The 19,259-nt window shown below is 46.0% G+C and overlaps 1 protein-coding gene across 5 annotated transcripts in view; it reads right to left on the reverse strand.

Moving 5' to 3' along the window:
• GTF2I (general transcription factor IIi) overlaps positions 1-19,259 on the reverse strand; it is a 156,917-nt gene that overhangs the window by 124,298 nt on the left and 13,360 nt on the right. The gene's annotated exons all lie outside the window — the stretch shown is intronic.

Genomic DNA, 19,259 nt, shown 5'->3' on the forward strand with positions numbered 1-19,259 from the left:
ATATAATTGTGAATTGGAAGGAAAACGATAAATGGTTTTCAAAGTGTTTTACAAATAAATAGCTGAAAATCATGCTGTGCATTTGTATTCAGCCCCCCAAGTCAATACTTTGTAGAACCACCTTCCACTGTAATTACAAAATCTTTTTTGGGTATGTCTCTACCAGCTTTGCATCTAGGAGAGGGAACTTTTTTGCAAAATGGCTCAAGCTCTGTCTGATTGGATGGAGAGCATCTGTGAGCAGCAATTTTCAAGTCTTGCCATAGATTCTCAACTGGATTTAGGTCTGGACTTTGACCGGGCCATTCTAACACATGAATATGCTTTGATCTAAACCATTCCATTGTAGCTCTGGCTATATATTTAGGGTCATTGTCCTGCTGGAAGGTTAACCTCCTCCCCAGTCTGAAGTCATTTGCAGACTAACAGGATTTCTTCTAAGATTGTCCTGTATTTGACTCCATCCATCTTCCCATCAACTCTGACCAGCTTCCTTCCCTCTCCCTGCTGAAGAAAAACATCCCCACAACATGATGCTGCCAACATGTTGTTTCACGGTGGAGATGGTGTGTTCAGGGTGATGTGCAATGTTAGTTTTCAACCATACATAGCATTTTGCCTTTAGGCCAAAAAATTACCAGTTACACTTACCGGTAACAGTGTTTCTGGGAAGTCTTCCAGAACGGCACCCTGAGAGATAACTGGTCCCACCTGACAGGAAACACTTTTAACAAAGAGGTTAAAACCCCCGCCCCTCCCTGTGCTCCTCAGTTGTGAAAAAGTATTGACCCACACCAGTGCATGAGAGTGAACCACCTCAAATCTCCATACAAAACCAACATACCAAAAGAGCAGGTGGGAAGTAGGCCTGCCGTCCTGGAAGGCTTCCCAGAAACACCGTTACCGGTAAGTGTAACTGGTCATTTTCTCAAGTCGTCTTCCAGGACGGCACCCTGAGAGAAGAGCAAGTAGCTCAGGCCTACTTTAGAGTGGGACAACAGCTTGTAGGACCTTCCTACCAAACGCCAAATCCTGAGGTGACAGCAACTCCACCCTGTAGTGTCTCAGGAAGGTGCTCTAGCTTGTCCATGTAACCGCTCTGCATATCTGCTCCACCGATGCTCCGGCTCTTTCTGCCCAAGAGGTCTCCAGAGACCAAGTGGAATGTGCCTTAAGGTTATTCGGGGCTGCCCTACCAGCCTGATTATAGGCTAAGGTAATAGTCTACTTGATCCATCTTGTTTTGGATGCTTTAGACACTTGCTGACCCTTCTTCTGGCCAGAAAATCTAATAAGTGGCTGGACCTTCTAAACTTTTTACTATATCTAAATAAGACAACATCTGACATCTAAACAATGAAAGGAACTTTCTCTCTCGTTCTGAGGATTGGAAAAAAATGAAGGAAGGACAATCTCTTGAGTTCTATAGAACCTTGAGGCTACCTTTGGGAGGTGCAGGGGGTCCTGCCTTAGTACAACCCTGTCTTTAAATAATAGAAAAAAGGGCTCTTTTATTGACAGAGCCTGGATGTCGCCTATCCTGCTGGCCGTTGTAACCGCCAGCAGGAAGGCTGTCTTTCGGGTAACTTAAGAGGCATAAGAGCTAATGGCTCAAACGGTGCCCTGGTTAGGGCTTCCAAGACTAGCGTAAGGTCCCAAGGCGGAAACTTGCTCATGTGCACTGGGGACAAAAACCTTTTAATCAGGGGGTCCAGAGCCAACCTCCTGTCCAAAAAACTGGACAAGGCTGCGACCTGAACCTTAAGGGTCTTAGTCGCCAACCCCTGGTCCGCGCCATGGAGAAAGTCCAGGATGGCAGGGATCTCTTGTTGGGAAGTCCCCTTCGCCTGGCACCAGCGCAAGAAGACTCCCCAGACTTTGGCGTAAATACGCCTGGTAACCGGCTTCCCACTCAAAAGGGTATCGATTACTAACTCAGAACACCCCCTTTTTCGCAGGCTCTCCCTTTCAAGAGCCAAGCCATCAGCCTGAAGAAGCCAGGATCTGGGTGGCAGACTGGGCCCTGAAGGAGAAAGTCCTGCCGCTCCGGAAGGCGCTGAGGGGGAGCTACGGACCAATTTACCAGGGAAGGGAACCAGGTCCTTTTGGGCCACCATGGGGCGATCAGAATCAGTCTGCCCTCTGAGAGACTCAGCTTCTGCAGTATCACCGGGATCAGAACTAAGAAGAGAAAGGCATACTGTATGCCAAGCAGAAGTCCCAAACTTGGGCCAGCGCATCTACCCCCAGAGAGAGAGAGAGAGAGAAAAAGAATCTCTTCACTCTATTGTTCCCTCTGCAGGCAAACAGATCGATCTCTGGGTTGCCGAAGTGCCGGCATACGAGGGAGAACACTTTGGGGTTCAATTCCCACTCCCCCTGGCAAATCGGTTGCCAACTGAGGTAGTCCGTTTCAACATTGTATGCCCCCTTTATATGTACTGCTGAGATAGAGGGGACTCTCTGCTCTGCCCACTCCAGGAGTTCCAGAGCCAGGGTCAGAAGAGCGCAAGATCTGGTGTCTCCCTGATTATTCAGGTAGGCCACCACGGTTGCGGTGTCGGAAAGGATCTGGACCTCCCTGCCCTTGAGTCTTTCCTTGAAAGCCCTTAAGGCCTCTCTGACCGCCAAGAGTTCCCGGAAGTTGGAGGAAGCGCTCCTCTCAATGGTTCCAGGCACCCTGAGCCCCCCAACTCCAAGCGCTTGCATCCATTGTTACCCTGAGGGGTTGGAGTTGGGCCCAAAGGTGGCCCTCCTGCAACCTCTGAGGATTGAGCCACCACTGCAGAGACTTCTTCACCCTTTCTGGAATGGGAACCCTGTCGTTCAGTGTTCCTCTTTTCCCATCCCAGGAGGATAGGAGGAATTGCTGGAGAGTCCTGGAATGGAGCTGAGCCCATGGGACCGTGCGGATACAGGACATCATCAACCCGAGAACTCTCATGACCTTTCTGTAAGAGACCTCTTCTATTTCTAGAAGGGATGCTACTGCTGCAATGAGGCCCTCTACCTTCCCCTGGGGCAAAACAAGCTTCTGTGCTGTTGAATCCACCAGGAATCCTAGATAGACTTTGGTCTAGGCAGGAAACAGCAAGAACTTTTCTTGGCTGATAATCCTCTCTGGGACTCCAAGGTACCCACTACCTTGGCCAGGTCAGAGAGAAGGAGATCTCAACTGGTTGTAAATCAGTATGTCGTCGAGATTTGTAAATACTCTCAGACTTGTTGCCAATCCAAAGGGTAGGGCAGAGAACTGCCAGTGCTGCACTCCCTGCTCCGAGGGGATCTTGAACCTTAGAAAGGCCTGGTGCGCTGAAAAAATAGGGACGTGAACATAGGCATCCTTTAAGTCTATTGTTACCATAAATACATCCTTCAGAAGGTGCTTTCTGAGTATAGACGCTTACCATGCAGAACCATTTGTACCGCAGGAACCTGTTTAACCTTCTTAGATTTATTATGAGGCGGTGCTTTCCTGAGGGCTTTGGGACTACAAAGATGTGGGAATAAAATCCCTGCCCGCACTGTTCTGCTGGGACTGGCACTATGACCCCCTGCTCTGCCAGCTGTCTGACACTGTGTAAGAGATCTACTGTATTCTGAGAGACCCTGGGTAAGTGGGTTAAAAGGAAACTTGGGGGAGGTGAAGAGTGTAACTCCAATCTGTAGCCCTCTCTTACTATATGAAGGATGTGGGGACTCTGAGTAAACCTTTCCCACAAAGAGAAAGTGGGAAAATCTTCCCCCCACCCTCACGTCACTTGGAATCCTTGTCGGCAGACTTCTGGCTGGGTAAAAGAAGACCGCCCTTCTGCTTGCCTTTACCGACCCCCCAGCGCCTGGTAACGGTACCTTCCTTTTTATTGCTAAATCTTTTTTTTAGCCTTAGGGCCTCGAAAAAATTTTACCCTTTCCTTCTTAGGTTTTATGGGAAACTTCTTGCCTCTCTCTGTAGACCTCGAAAGGGTATGATCCAACCCAGTGCCAAAGAGCAGGGAACCTTCAAATGGAAGAACACACAGCCAAGTTTTAGAAGTGTTACCCCCACCTACAAAGTCCTCCTTGCGGAATTCAAAAGGGCACTGTTTCAACTGTTGCATCTGCGAAGTAGGCTACTGCCCTACCAATCACCTCTGAAGAGTCCAAGACCTGTTTGGACTTTAAGGTTCGCGACACATGATCCATTAGTTTGGTGACTCTCATGTCTGCATTGCTAGCCACACAAGCCAAAGCCAAGGCAGGACTCATAGGCGCTGCATTGGCTTCCCAGGCCCTGCGCAAGAGGGTCTTGGCTCGTCAATCCATTTGGTCCCTGATGTTGCCCGCATCCTCAAATGAAAGGTTGGATTGCTTGGACACCTGAGTCAGGGAAGCATCTAATCTAGGTGTCTTAAAGAATCTCTGTTCCTCCTTGAAGGGGCACCTACGTTTCCACGTTTTAAACTTCAAAAGCTTTCTTTCAGGCTCCTTCCAACTCCCTCAGAATAATATCCTTAAGGGACTGGTGGATCGGGAGGACTTTGGATTGGGGCTTAACCAAGCCTCTATACATCCTAAACAACAAGGAAAAAGAGATTCCCTCAAAGGAGGCAATAACCCAAACACGATCTGCAAAAAAACGATATATTTATTGGACTACAAAACACCACACAAAAATACAAAATATAGGCAAAATATAGGCAAAGATAGGGAAGATATCAAATGACCATATTAAAATTGATAACGTTATTACTAAAATTACTACACTATCTTGTGCGGACACCTGTGCTGCGGGTTCCAGAATCTCTTCTGGACGCATACACTGCCCTAAGAAGGCCCTCCAGATCATCAGCGGCAAAGATATGTTTGCCTGGTCTGGAGTTCTCCTCCTCCTCCTGACTGTCCTCAATGCTCTCATCAGAACCACTCTAATCGGGGGATTCAGCCTCCTCCTCAGAATCCTGAGAAGGGAGATGTCTCAGGGGTTCCGGATGCCCATGTCTGCTACCCTCTCCTCTTTTAGAGGAGGGGCCCTCCTGGGAGGAAGAACCCTCTCTGCTAGTGTGGGGTTCAGGGTCCCTAGCTTTGAGGGATGTTTGGAAAGCTTTAAGGGTTGTCAGCATCTCCGACTGAACGGAGAGAAAGTCCTTCATAACCTGAGAGGTTTCTTTCCCCGCTAGCTTGTGGATACACTTGTAACAAAAAGGTTTAGAGTGATCCTGCGGTAATTTATAATTACAATATTTGCATCTCTTAGAGCGGGAAGGGGCTTCAGGGCAGACCACCTGGGCAGTACCGTCTTCCCCTATAAGAGACACACATGTGAGTTAGAAAGCAATGCCCTCCTTGCTATGTCCCGCAGGAGTAGGAGTCTGGGTCCCCCGCCCCCATCATTACCCCTGCCAGCTAGGTCGACTCACCCCCTGTGGTCTCCTCTAATGCTGCGGCCACTGAGGGCCTCTCCTCTCTTTCCATCTTGTCACCAGAGTCTTCCAACGCTTTCTGAGACTGGTGTTGATGATCAGGTAAGAGCAGGATGTGGACACCTGCTCCACTGTCGGTCAGACCTCCATTCCCAGCTCAGAACGCTGCCATTTTGCTAAAGCCCCAGACCGAAAGTGACACGGGGAGTATTGTCAAGGTCATTTTCGGCACTAGGGAGGAAGCCGTGTCATTTCTCTTCCTGTCACCAGCAAGATGGCGCCGAGTCCTCTCAGCCCAGCCAAACGGCACCATCCCTCACTGCCAGCCGCCCGTGCGACCCTCTGCAATAGTGACCAGATGACGGGGCGGTAAGCCGCACCCAGCGCCCCGAGGTATACCAGATCGCCAGCTCCCCCTACTAAATGGATGCCCGCCAGGTAAGGGGGGGGGGGGACAGGAAAATGGTTCCTGAAGTTCTGGGTACCCCACTGTACCCAGGGTCCGTCAGCTCTCAGGGGGCTCTTCTGAGACTGGTGCTGATGATCAGGTAAGAGCAGGACGTGGACACCTGCTCCACCGTCGGTCAGACCTCCACTCCCAGCTCAGAACGCTGCCATTTTGCTAAAGCCCCGGACCGAAAGTGACCCGGGGAGGCGTGGCGACGTCATTTCCAGCGCTAGGGAGGAAGCTGTGTCATTCCTCTTCCTGTCACCAGCAAGATGGCGCAAGAGTCCTCTCAGCCCAGCCAAACGGCGCCACCCCTCACTGCTAGCCGCCCGCGTGACCATCTGCAATAGTGACCAGGTGTTGGGGGGGTATGCCGCACCCGGCGCCCGAGGAAGACCTGACCACCAGCTCCCCCTACTGAATGGACGCCCACCAGGTAAGGGGGGGGGGGGGAGGAACAGGAAAACGGTCCCTGAAGTGCTGGGTACCCCACTGTACCCAGGGTCCATCAGCTGTCAGGGGGCTCTTCCCAAATCTGCCGCCCCCCGAGAAAATGGGGGGACTTCCTCTGGAAGGGCAAGCCCTACCCGGACCCAAAAGCTTCACAAGCCTGCGGCCAGGCTCCTAGAGGGAGACCACCAGCTCACGGCTTTGGGTCTTTAGAAAAAAAAAAAAAAAAAAACAGTTTCGCTGTGGGGAAAACACAATCAAGAACCGAGGAGCACAGGTAGGGGTGGGTGGGTGGGGGGTTCACCTCTTTGTTGATTGCGTTTCCTGTCAGGTGGGACCTGTCATCTCTCAGGGTGCCATCCTGGAAGATGACTTGAGAAAGTTAATCTTTGGTCTCATCTGACCAAAGCACCTTCTTCCACATGTTTGCTGTGCCCCCCACGTGGCTTCACGCAAACTGCAAATGGAACTTCTTATGGCTTTCAACAATTGCTTTATTCTTTCCACTCTTCCATCAAGGCCAGATTTGTGGAATGCACGACTAATAGTTGTCCTGTGGACAGATTCTCCCACCTGAGATGTGGATCTCTGCAGCTCCTCCAGAGTTACCATGGACCTCTTGGCTTCTTCTCTGATTAATGCTCTCCTTGCCCGGGCTGTCAGTTTTGGTGGACAGCCATGTCTCGGTTGGTTTGCAGTTGTGCCATACGCTTTCCATTTTCCATCCGTATTTTTTGCTAGAAAATTCCGTAGAGTTCCCAAACATTATATATATTTTTTTAGCAGAGAATCTAGAGAATAAAATGGCGATTGTTGCAATATTTTTTATTACACGGTATTTGTGCAGCGGTGTTTTAAACGCAAATTTTTGGAAAAGGGACACTTTCATGAATTTTTAAAAATCCAAACAGTAAAGTTACCCCAATTTTTTTGTATAATGTGAAAGATGATGTTACGCCAAGTAAATAGATACCAAACATGTCACCCTTTATAATTGCACGCACTCGTGGAATGGCGACAAACTACGGTACCTATGAATTTCCATAGGCAACGCTTTAAAAATTTTTTACGGTTACCAGGTTTGAGTTACAGAGGAGGTCTAGGGCTAGAATTATTGCTCTCGCTCTGATGATCGCGGCGATACCTCACATGTGTGATTTGAACACCGTTTACATATGCGGGCGCGACTTCCGTATACGTTTTCTTCGCTGCGCGAGCTCGCGGGGACAGGGGCACTTTAAAAAAAATTTTTTTTTTTTTATTTATTTTTTTATTTTATAAATTGTGTTTTAAAAAAATTTTTTTTTTTTAACTTTTATTGCTGTCACAAGGAATGTAAACATCCCTTGTGACAGTAATAAGTGGTGACAGGTACTCTTTATGGAGGGATCGGGGGTCTAAAAGACCCCCGATCCCTCCTCTGCACTTCAAAGTATTCAGATCGCCGAAAGCGGCGATTCTGAATACTGTGTACTTTTTTAAATTCGGCGCCATTGGCAGCTGAGTAAACGGGAAGTGACTTCATGACGTCGCTTCCGCATTTACAATGAGAAGGCTGGAACAAAGCCGCCCACAGCTTTGTTCCAGCCCGCCCCCAGCCGCCGAAGGCACGCGATTAGACACTGGGCCTCCCGATTGCACGGGAGGCCCGGTAACAGCAGCGGGAGGCGGCGGGAGGGGGGGGATGTCCCCTCCCACTCCTCCGGTATAACAACCGAGCGGCTTTTAGCCGCATCGGTTGTTATACTCGGGTAGCCGATCGCCCGCTGTAAACAACGGTACCGGGATGATGTCTGCAGCTGCGGGCATCATCCCGGTATAACCCCGGAAAGCCGAGTACGCATATCTGCGTACGGTCGGCTAAAAGGGGTTTTAAACTTATCCACAGCTTTATCCCTGACCTGTCTGGTGTGTTACTTGGCCTTCATGATGCTGTTTGTTCACTAAGGTTCTCTAACAAACCTCTGAGGGCTTCACAGGACAGCTGTATTTATACAGAGATTAAGTTACACACAGACAGACTCTATTTACTAATTAGGTGACTTCTGAAGGCAATTGGTTCCACTAGATTTTAGTTAGGGGTATCAGAGTAAAGGGGGCTGAATACAAATGCATGCCACACTTTTCAGATATTTATTTGTAAAAAAAAATTGAAAAAAAAAATGTATCATTTTCCTTCCACTTCGCAATTATGTGCCACTTTGTGTTCATGAGCCTCACATAAAATCCCAATAAAATACATTTACGTTTTTAGTTGCAACGTGAAAAAATTTGGAAAATTAAGGGGTATGAATACTTTTTCAAGGCACTGTAAAGATTATAAAACCCACCTCATTAAAACTGTCAGTACATGCTGTATTACAAATCATTCATGCACCTGTTTCAGTTCCCTTCTAAGCTGTTCACTTCCTCCTTTCATCTGTGCCTATAGAGTCCCACATGTGGGCATATACATTCCTGATAAATGACAGCCCACTCCCTCCCTCCCTCCCTCCTCCTCCATGCCCACTAAACAGCTCTACACTAGAGAGTGGGATATTACATGTAGATTGATGGAAGTGTCACCTCCCTGTACTTACAAACAGACACAGGCTGAAGGGGCGTGAAACAGGCTGCGAATGGCAGAACCTCTATAGCCCACACAATGTTTTTGCACAAATATACATATTTGTATGACATTTAAAACATTTACAGTTCGGTCCATATATATTTGGACACAGGCACAATTTTAGTTTTTTTTCCAGGTATTTCCTGAAACATATTCAAGCTATAGTTATATAATGGATATGGGCTGAAAGTGCACACTCTCAGGTCTAATTTGAGGGTATGTACATGCAAATCGGAGGAAGGGTTTAGGAATTACAGCTCTTAAAATTAGCCACCCCCCCCTTTTCTAGGGACCAAAAGTAATTGGACAATTGAATCAAAAGCGGTTTCATGGCCAGGTGTGGGCTACTCCTTCGTTATTTCTTCATCAATTAAGCAGGTAAAAGGTTAGGCGTTGACCTTAATGTCGAGTACACACGATCGGACATTTATTTCTGACGGATGTTGGCTCAAACTTGTCTTGCATACACACGGTCGCACATATGTTGTAGGAAATTCCGATCGCCAAGAACGCGGTGACGTACAACACGTACAACCAGCCGAGAAAAATGTAGTTCAATAGCCAGTGCAGCTCTTATGCTTGATTCCGAGCATGCGTGGAATTTTGAACGTCAGAACTGTGTACACACGATCGGAATTTACGACAAGGGATTTTGTTGTCGGAAAATTTGAGATCCAGCTCTCAAATTTTTGTTGTTGTCGGAAATTTCGACAACAAATGTCCGATGGAGCCTATACATGATCGGAATTTCCGACAAATAGCTCACATCGAACATTTGTTGTCGGAAATTCCGATCATGTGTACGCGGGATAAGTGTGGTTTTTGCATTTGGAATCTATTGCTGTGAGCCTATATCATGCGTTCAAAGGAGCTGTCCATGCAAGTGAAACAGGCCATTGTAAATCTTCAAAAATTAAACAAATCCATCAGAGAGATAGCAGCAACATTAGGAGTGACCAAATCAACAGCCTGGTACATTCTGAGGAACGCACTGGTGAGCTCAGCGACATAAAAAAGGCCTGGGCATCCACGGAACACAACAGTGGTGGGTGATTGCAGGATCCTCTCTATGGTAAAGAAAAACCCATTCACAACATCCAGACAAGTGAAGGACACTCTCCAGGAGGTGGGCGTATCATTCACAAAGTCTACAATCAAGTGAAGACTTCACGAGAACAAATACAGAGGGTTCACTACAAGGTGCAAACCATTCATAAGCCTGAAGAATAGAAAAGCCAGATTAGACTTTCCCAAAAAACATCTAAAAAAGCCAGACCAGTTCTGGAAAAGCATTCTTTGGATGGATGAAACTAAGATTAATCTGTACCAGAAGGATGGGAAGAAAAAAGCGTGGAGAAAGCTTGGAACAGCTCATGATCCAAAGCATACAATGTCATTGGTAAAACATGGTGGATGCAGTGTGATGGCATGGGCATGAATGGATTCCAGTGGCACTGAGCCATTGTTGTTTATTGATGATGTGACAGAAGCACCCGGATGAATTCTGCAGTGTTTAGAGATATACCGTAAGCCCAGATTCAGCCAAATGTAGCAAAGTTGATTGGACGGCACTTCACAGTACAGATGGACAATGATCCAAAACACACTGCAAAATGCAACCCAGGAGCTTTTGAAGGAAAATAAGTGGAATATTCTACAATGGCCAAGTCAATCACCTGATCTCAACCCAATTGAGCAGGCATTTCACTTGCTGAAGGCAAAACTAAAGGCAGAAGGACCCACAAACAAAGAACAGCTGAAGACAGCTGCAGTTAGAGCCTGGCAAAGCATCAGAAAGGAGGAAACCCAGTCTTTGGTAATGTCCATTGGTTCCAGACTTCAGGCAGTCATTGCCAGTAAAGGATTCTCAACAAAATACTAAAAATGGACATTTATGATTATATTAATTTGTCCCATTACATTTGGTAATAAAGAGAAAAACACATGTGGGAGAGACGCATGCGCTGCACACCCCAAAACAATAATGGTAAAAAATGGACAGTTTCCCCGGTGGGGCTTTAGACAGCAATATCTTGAAATCCAGAATAATAAAAAAATGTATAACCAGTAAGTGCTTTTATTGAACCATGAACAATTGTATTGTTATAATTCAATTGGCATTACAACATAGAGCGCTGGCCAAGTAGTACAATACATATTCCACAATATAAAGTCGACACATCTTTACATAAAATTATATACAGTCATACATTTCAGGACTGTTGACGGTATAAATCCCTGACGTGTTTCGACCTGTGTACGGTCATCATCAGGGGGATAGTTGGTTCTATAAAATACATTAAATATCTTCAAAATTTAAGAACATGTCATCATAAATCTCATTGTAAGGTTAAAAATGGTAGTATATTTACCGCTGAAAAGTAGAGGGAATAATCCTTTGGCCAGTAAAAGCCGTAAATGGATCCGGGGGGCCCCCATATTCTCCCCTGTCTCCCCAGAGCGCATGAGTCCAGCCCAAGGGGCTTGCAAGGAGCCACATAGACGCCCTCCAGGGGAAGGAGAAGTCAGCACCTGCGACAAATACCCAATAAGTCAAAATGATTCTCTGCACATTGGCAAGAGTATGAAGTGTATGGGCTAACTGCAATCCTAGTGATCAATATATATTGATCTGGTGTCCTAAGGTTTCATGATTGTAATTAATTATATAGAAGGTGGCAAAACCATAAAAGAAATGGTTTTATAGTTATAGGGTTGTTTAGGTGGTGTGGTGTGTAAACACAGGTGAGTGGGAAGTGATATGTGGTACTGGGAATATGAAAAACCCTTTGAGTGATAAAGTAAAATTAGATGGATGGCCAGCACAATGCTGACTACAGTGCCATGTCCAGGTGAATGAAATGAGTGTGTAGTGTCAGCCAACACATGGTGGAATAAAAGTGAAAAACAAGTCAAAAGGAGAGTGTGTGAATGAATAAAACCAAATGAAACAATCAAAAACATGTGTGAAAGATCTAAACTGATTATAGGAATAGGAGTATGAGTGTAGTGTTGTGATATTAGAGGAGTAGGAATATATGTATAGTATAATAATTTACCTTGTGCCACAGTGTGGCTGATGTAGTATGGTAAAGTTTGACTTGTATGAACCAAATTGCAATGAAGCAAAAAAGGTAAAAAGCTGGAGGCAAAAAAGGATTTGTGCAGTGCCATCCATTACGGTCTGCGTGGAGTCATAGTAAGACTCACAGGCAGCCGATCATGGATATATGCCTAAAGTAGGCAATTAATTGAGTAGGCACAGGTGCTGATCTCCTCCCCCCCAGAGTGAGCAGCCCACATGTGGCTCCCCCGGCATCCCTGTAGGCGAGAAAAAAAAAAACAAAACAAAAAAAAACAAAACAAAAAAAAAATCCCGGCAGCTGCCGTCAACTCCGCCGCAAACCGCGAGATGTCGCGGCGCCGTGCACACGCCAAAGTAACTCGCACATGCGCACCTCGCCGCGGCTCATCCGGAGGTGATCAAGGGATGCCGCCGGCAGAGTGAAGCTCACGTCGGCGGACGATGGATACAAACGTCCGTCAATCAGAGCATGGGGGGGGAGAGCTCAGATCCTGGATCACCCCCGCATTCTCACCCTGCCGGGAAGCCTTCAATTAGACCAGGACTCACCCCCATGAAGCCGACAGGGGCGGCAGAGGTCCACCATGATCCATGACGGCCATAATCTAAAGTGCATATGTAAATGCAGTAGGCACTAAATTGTAGATGATGAGGTAATCATTGAATTTATGCAGGAGCTGAGTGGTAGCTCACTGACCCTGGATCCTAACATGTATATTTACAGAACAGGTGTTAGTTAAACATCTGATCTACTGCAATACAGGAGTCTAAAATAGATCTATCCTGATGCATGAGGTGGGGAAAGATACAGTTACGATCTACTCCCCCATTTTGGGGGGCGTTTCCTCCGCAAGAGGCAAACAAAGTGTCACCCCCAAAATGTGTATCGTATCAAAAGAGGTTTGATACGATACACATTTTGGGGGTGACACTTTGTTTGGGGGAGTAGATCGTAACTGTATCTCTCCCCACCTCATGCATCAGGATAGATCTATTTTAGACTCCTGTATTGCAGTAGATCAGATGTTTAACCAACACCTGCTCTGTAAATATACATGTTAGGGTCTAGGGTCAGTGAGCTACCACTCAGCTCCTGCATAAATTCAATGATTACCTCATCATCTACAATTTAGTGCCTACTGCATTTACATATGCACTTTAGATTATGGCCGTCATGGATCATGGTGGACCTCTGCCGCCCCTGTCGGCTTCATGGGGGTGAGTCCTGGTCCAATTGAAGGCTTCCCAGCAGGGTGAGAATGTGGGGGTGATGCAGGATCTGAGCTCTCCCCCCCATGCTCTGATTGACGGACGTTTGTATCCATCGTCCGCCGACGTGAGCTTCATTCTGCCGGCGGCATCCCTTGATCACCTCCGGATGAGCCGCGGCGAGGTGCGCATGTGCGAGTTACTTTGGCGTGTGCACGGCGCCGCGACATCTCGCGGTTTGCGGCGGAGTTGATGGCAGCTGCCGGGGTTTTTTTTTTTTTTTCGCCTACAGGGATGACGGGGGAACCACATGTGGGCTGCTCACTCTGGGGGGGGAGGAGATCAGCACCTGTGCCTACTCAATTAATTGCCTACTTTAGGCATATATCCATGATCGGCTGCCTGTGAGTCTTACTATGACTCCACGCAGACCGTAATGGATGGCACTGCACAAATCCTTTTTTACCTCCAGCTTTTTACCTTTTTTGCTTCATTGCAATTTGGTTCATACAAGTCAAACTTTACCATACTACATCAGCCACACTGTGGCACAAGGTAAATTATTATACTATACATATATTCCTACTCCTCTAATATCACAACACTACACTCATACTCCTATTCCTATAATCAGTTTAGATCTTTCACACATGTTTTTGATTGTTTCATTTGGTTTTATTCATTCACACACTCTCCTTTTGACTTGTTTTTCACTTTTATTCCACCATGTGTTGGCTGACACTACACACTCATTTCATTCACCTGGACATGGCACTGTAGTCAGCATTGTGCTGGCCATCCATCTAATTTTACTTTATCACTCAAAGGGTTTTTCATATTCCCAGTACCACATATCACTTCCCACTCACCTGTGTTTACACACCACACCACCTAAACAACCCTATAACTATACAACCATTTCTTTTATGGTTTTGCCACCTTCTATATAATTAATTACAATCATGAAACCTTAGGACACCAGATCAATATAAATTGATCACTAGGATTGCAGTTAGCCCATACACTTCATACTCTTGCCAATGTGCTGAGAATAATTTTGACTTATTGGGTATTTGTCGCAGGTGCTGACTTCTCCTTCCCCTGGAGGGCGTCTATGTGGCTCCTTGCAAGCCCCTTGGGCTGGACTCATGCGCTCTGGGGAGACAGGGGCGAATATGGGGGCCCCCCGGATCCATTTACGGGTTTTACTGGCCAAAGGATTATTCCCTCTACTTTTCAGCGGTAAATATACTACCATTTTTAACCTTACAATGAGATTTATGATGACATGTTCTTAAATTTTGAAGATATTTAATGTATTTTATAGAACCAACTATCCCCCTGATGATGACCGTACACAGGTCGAAACGCGTCGGGGATTTATACCGTCAACAGCCCGGAAATGTATGACTGTATATAAAATTTTATGTAAAGATGTGTCGACTTTATATTGTGGAATATGTATTGTACTACTTGGCCAGCGCTCTATGTTGTAATGCCAATTGAATTATAACAATACAATTGTTCATGGTTCAATAAAAGCACTTACTGGTTATACATTTTTTTATTATTCTGGATTTCAAGATATTGCTGTCTAAAGCCCCACCGGGGAAACTGTCCATTTTTTTACCATTACATTTGTGCCCCTGAAAATGGGGGGGGGGGGACACTATGTATAAAAATGGTTGCAGTTCCTAAAATTTGTAGTTGATATTTATGTTCAACCCCTTGAATTAAAGCTGAAAGTCTGCACTTCAAATTCAATTGGATTGTCTCAGTATAATTTTATTGTGGTGGCATACAGAGCCAAAAGTATGAAAATTGTGCCTGCGTCCAAATACAGTCAGTTCCATAAATATTGGGACATCGACACAATTCTAATCTTTTTGGCTCTATACACCACCACAATGGATTTGAAATGAAACAAACAAGATGTGCTTTAACTGCAGACTTTCAGCTTTAATTTGAGGGTATTTACATCCAAAATCAGGTGAACGGTGTAGGAATTACAACAGTTTGTATATGTACCTCCCACTTTTAAAGGGACCAAAAGTAATGGGACAGATTAACAATCATCCATCAAACTTTCACTTTTTAATACTTGGTTGCTGTCAGGGATCTACCAGCACCAGATCGGGGCGCTTGCATGCGCCTATGCGCCGGCGCGCCCCTGTACAGACGCGGCATCAAACTGCTGCGGTTGCTGTGCATCAGCGCGGCGCTCGGGTGCGCGGCGCGGGTGCGTGCGCGTTAGCGCCGGTTTGGCGTCATTCAGCACATAAAAGTCTCCCTGTTTCATGGGAACATCGCTGCTTCGTCTCAGCTCTGTGATTCTGTTTGAAACCTGCATCTGATTGTCTGCTTCCTGATCCGACCCGGCTTGTTTGACCATCCGACCTGCTCCAACCTGACCCGGCCTGCCTGACCATCCTGCTGTCTCTATCTATCTGTTACCGTTGCCAACCTCTGCTTGTTCACCGACTCTGCCTCTGCCTGCTGTGATTACCTATACCAGTTACCTGCCGACCCGGACTGTCTGACTCTGCTTGTGCCTGCTGCTCCATTTGCTGTTGCACCTTCAGCTTCAGCTCCTGTGATCTCTCACCTCCAGTGTGTCAAGTTTGCTGCTGCTTCCAGTCTTCACTCACCTGCAGTCCAGCCATCCCAGGAGGGATCTCTGCCTTTAAAGACTATACTCCAACAGGCACTCCTACCCCACTGTGCTCAGGAGACCACTGTTCCCACTCCAGTGGCTCCTGAACCAGCGTTGTATGAGAGGTCTTCTCCTACAAGTGAGGCTCTACTACCAGGTACCTAACAGTTGCAAATCCTTTGCAGTCATTTATAGCCTGAAGTCTGGAACATATAGACCTCACCAGACGCTGGGTTTCATCCCTGGTGATGCTCTGCCAGGCCTCTACTGCAACTGTCTTCAGTTCCTGCTTGTTCTTGGGGCATTTTCCCTTCAGTTTTGTCTTCAACAAGTGAAATGCATGCTCAATCAGATTCAGGTCAGGTGATTGACTTGGCCATTACATAACATTCTACTTCTTTCCCTTAAAAAACTTTGGTTGCTTTCACAGTATGCTTTGGGTCATTGTCCAGCTGCACCGTGACACGCCATCCAATGAGTTCTGAAGCATTTTGCTCAATATGAGCAGTTAATATTGCCCGAAACACTTCAGAATGCATCCTGCTGCTTTTGTCAGCAGTCACATCATCAATAAATACAAGAGAACCAGTTCCATTGCCAGCCATACATGCCCACGGCATGACACTACCACCACCATGCTTCTCTGATGAGGTGGTATGCTTTGGATCATGAGCATCTTGTGGTGGACCCTCTGTATTCACTCCGGTGAAGTCTTCTCTTGATTGTTGACTTTGACACACATACACCTACCTCCTGGAGAGGGTTCTTGATCTGGCCAACTGTTGTGAAGGGCGTTTTCTGCACCAGGGAAAGAATTCTTCGGTCATCCACCACAGTTGTTTTCCGTGGTCTTTTGGTGCTGCTGAGCTCACCGGTGCGTTCTTTCTTTTTAAGGATGTTCCAAACAGTTGATTTGGCCACACCTAATGTTTTTGCCATCTCTCCGATGGGTTTGTTTTTTTCAGCCTAATGATGGCTTGCTTCACTGATAGTGACAGCTCTTTGGATCTCATATTGAGAGTTGACAGCAACAGATACCAAATTCAAATAGCACACTTGAAATGAACTCTGGACCTTTTATCTGCTCCTTGTAAAATGGGATAATGAAGGAATAACACACACCTGGCCATGGAACAGCTGAGCAGCCAATTATCCCATTACTTTTGGTCCCTTAAAAAGTGGGAGGCACATATGCAAACTGTTGTAATTCCTACACCGTTCACCTGATTTGGATGTAAATACCCTCAAATTAAAGCTGAAAGTCTGCAGTTAAAGCACATCTTGTTTGTTTCATTTTAAATCCATTGTGGTGGTGTATAGAGCCAAAAAGATTAGAATGGTCAATGTCCCAATATTTATGGACCTGACGGTATACAGGATCTCACAAAAGTGAGTACACCCCTCACATTTTTGTAAATATTTTATTCTATATTTTCATGTGACAACACTGAAGAAATTAAACTTGCTACAATGTAAAGTAGTGAGTGTAGAGCTTGTATAACAGTGTAATTTTGCTGTCTCCTCAAAATAACTCAACAGCCAATAATGTCTAAACCGCTGGCAACAAAAGTGAGCACACCCCTAAGTGAAAATGTCCAAATTGGGTCCCAAAGTGTCAATATTTTGTGTGGCCACCATTATTTTCCAGCACTGCCTTAACCCTCTTGGGCATGGAGTTCACCAGAGCTTCACAGGTTGCCACTGGAGTCCTCTTCCACTCCTCCATGACGACATCACTGAACTGGTGAATGTTGGAGACTTTGCGCTCCTCCACCTTGTGTTTGAGGATGCCCCACAGATGCTCAATAGGGTTTAGGTCTGGAAACATGCTTGGCTAGTCCAGCTTTACCCTCAGCTTCTTTAGCAAGGCAGTGGTCGTCTTGGAGGTGTGTTTGGGGTCGTTATGTTGGAAAACTGCCCTGCAGCCCAGTCTCTGAAAGGAAGGGATCGTGCTCTGCTTCAGTATGTCACAGTACATGTTGGCATTCATAGTTCCCTCACCATGCTTAACTGCAGGCAAGACACACTTGTCTTTGTACTCCTCACCTGGTTGCCACCACACACACTTGCCACCATCGAAACCAAATAAGTTTATCTTTGTCTCATCAGACCACAGGACATGGTTCCAGTAATCCATGTCCTTAGTCTGCTTGTCTTCAGCAAACTGTTTGCGGGCTTTCTTGTGCATCATCTTAAGAAGGGGCTTCCTTCTGGGATGACAGCCATGCAGACCAATTTGATGCAGTGTGTGGCGTATGGTCTGAGCACTGATAGGCTGACCCCCCACCCCCACCCCTTCAACCTCTGCAGCAATGCTGGCAGCCCTCATACATCTATTTCCCAAAGACAACCTCTGGATACGACGCTGAGCACATGCACTCAACTTCTTTGGTCAACCACGGAGAGGCCTGTTCTGAGTGGAACCTGTCCTGTTAAACCACTGCATGGTCTTGACCACAGTGCTGCAGTTCAGTTTCAGGGTCTTGGCAATCTTCTTATAGCCTAGGCCATCTTTATGTAGAGCAACAGATCTTTTTTCAGATCCTCAGAGAGTTCTTTGACATGAGGTGCTATGCTGAACTTCCAGTGACCAGTATGAGAGCGTGATGACACCAAATTTAACTCACCTGCTCCCCATTCACACCTGAGAACTTGTAACACTAATGAGTCACGTGACACTGTAGAGGGAAAATGGCTAATTGGGCCCAATTTGGACATTTTCACTTAGGGGGTGTACTCACTTTTGTTGCCAGCGGTTTAGACATTAATGGCTGTGTGAGTTATTTTGAGGGGACAGCAAATTTACACTGTTATACAAGCTTTACACTCACTACTTTACATTGTAGCAAAGTTTCACTACTTCAGTGTTGTCACATGAAAAGATGGAATAAAATATTTACAAAAATGTGAGGGGTGTACACACTTTTGTGATATGCTGTATATGGACCTAACTGTATTTGATATTATTTGATGTATTTTTCCTCTGTATTCTGAAGGCTGTGACCGGCAGCAAAGGACTAGACGCTCCTCCCACTGATGTTTCCCTGCTGACAGGTGGGGAAAAAGCTGGGTCACATGACTGCTGTATATGCATTATGGAAAAAAAATAGTACTTAGATGTAATTATTAATAAAATAAATACAGTGCCAACATCCATATACATAAAGAAAAGGGAAAATGTAAATTAAACAGTGTGTGTTTAGTATAACTTTAAAAACACTTTCCAACTATTTCTCTACTAAATACTGCCTTGTAAGTCCTGCAACAAGCAAAAGGGACTTTAAACATAAGATAGTGTAGGATCAATACCATGGAGGAAAGCACTCAATGGGAATTGCTGTGGTTAGGAACAAAAATGCCAAATCCTTTAAAGGCCAATTCACCTTAAAAAAAAAAAAAAAATC

Source organism: Aquarana catesbeiana, linkage group LG02 (genome assembly GCF_042186555.1).
Source record: "Aquarana catesbeiana isolate 2022-GZ linkage group LG02, ASM4218655v1, whole genome shotgun sequence".
Taxonomy (NCBI): Eukaryota; Metazoa; Chordata; class Amphibia; order Anura; family Ranidae; genus Aquarana; species Aquarana catesbeiana.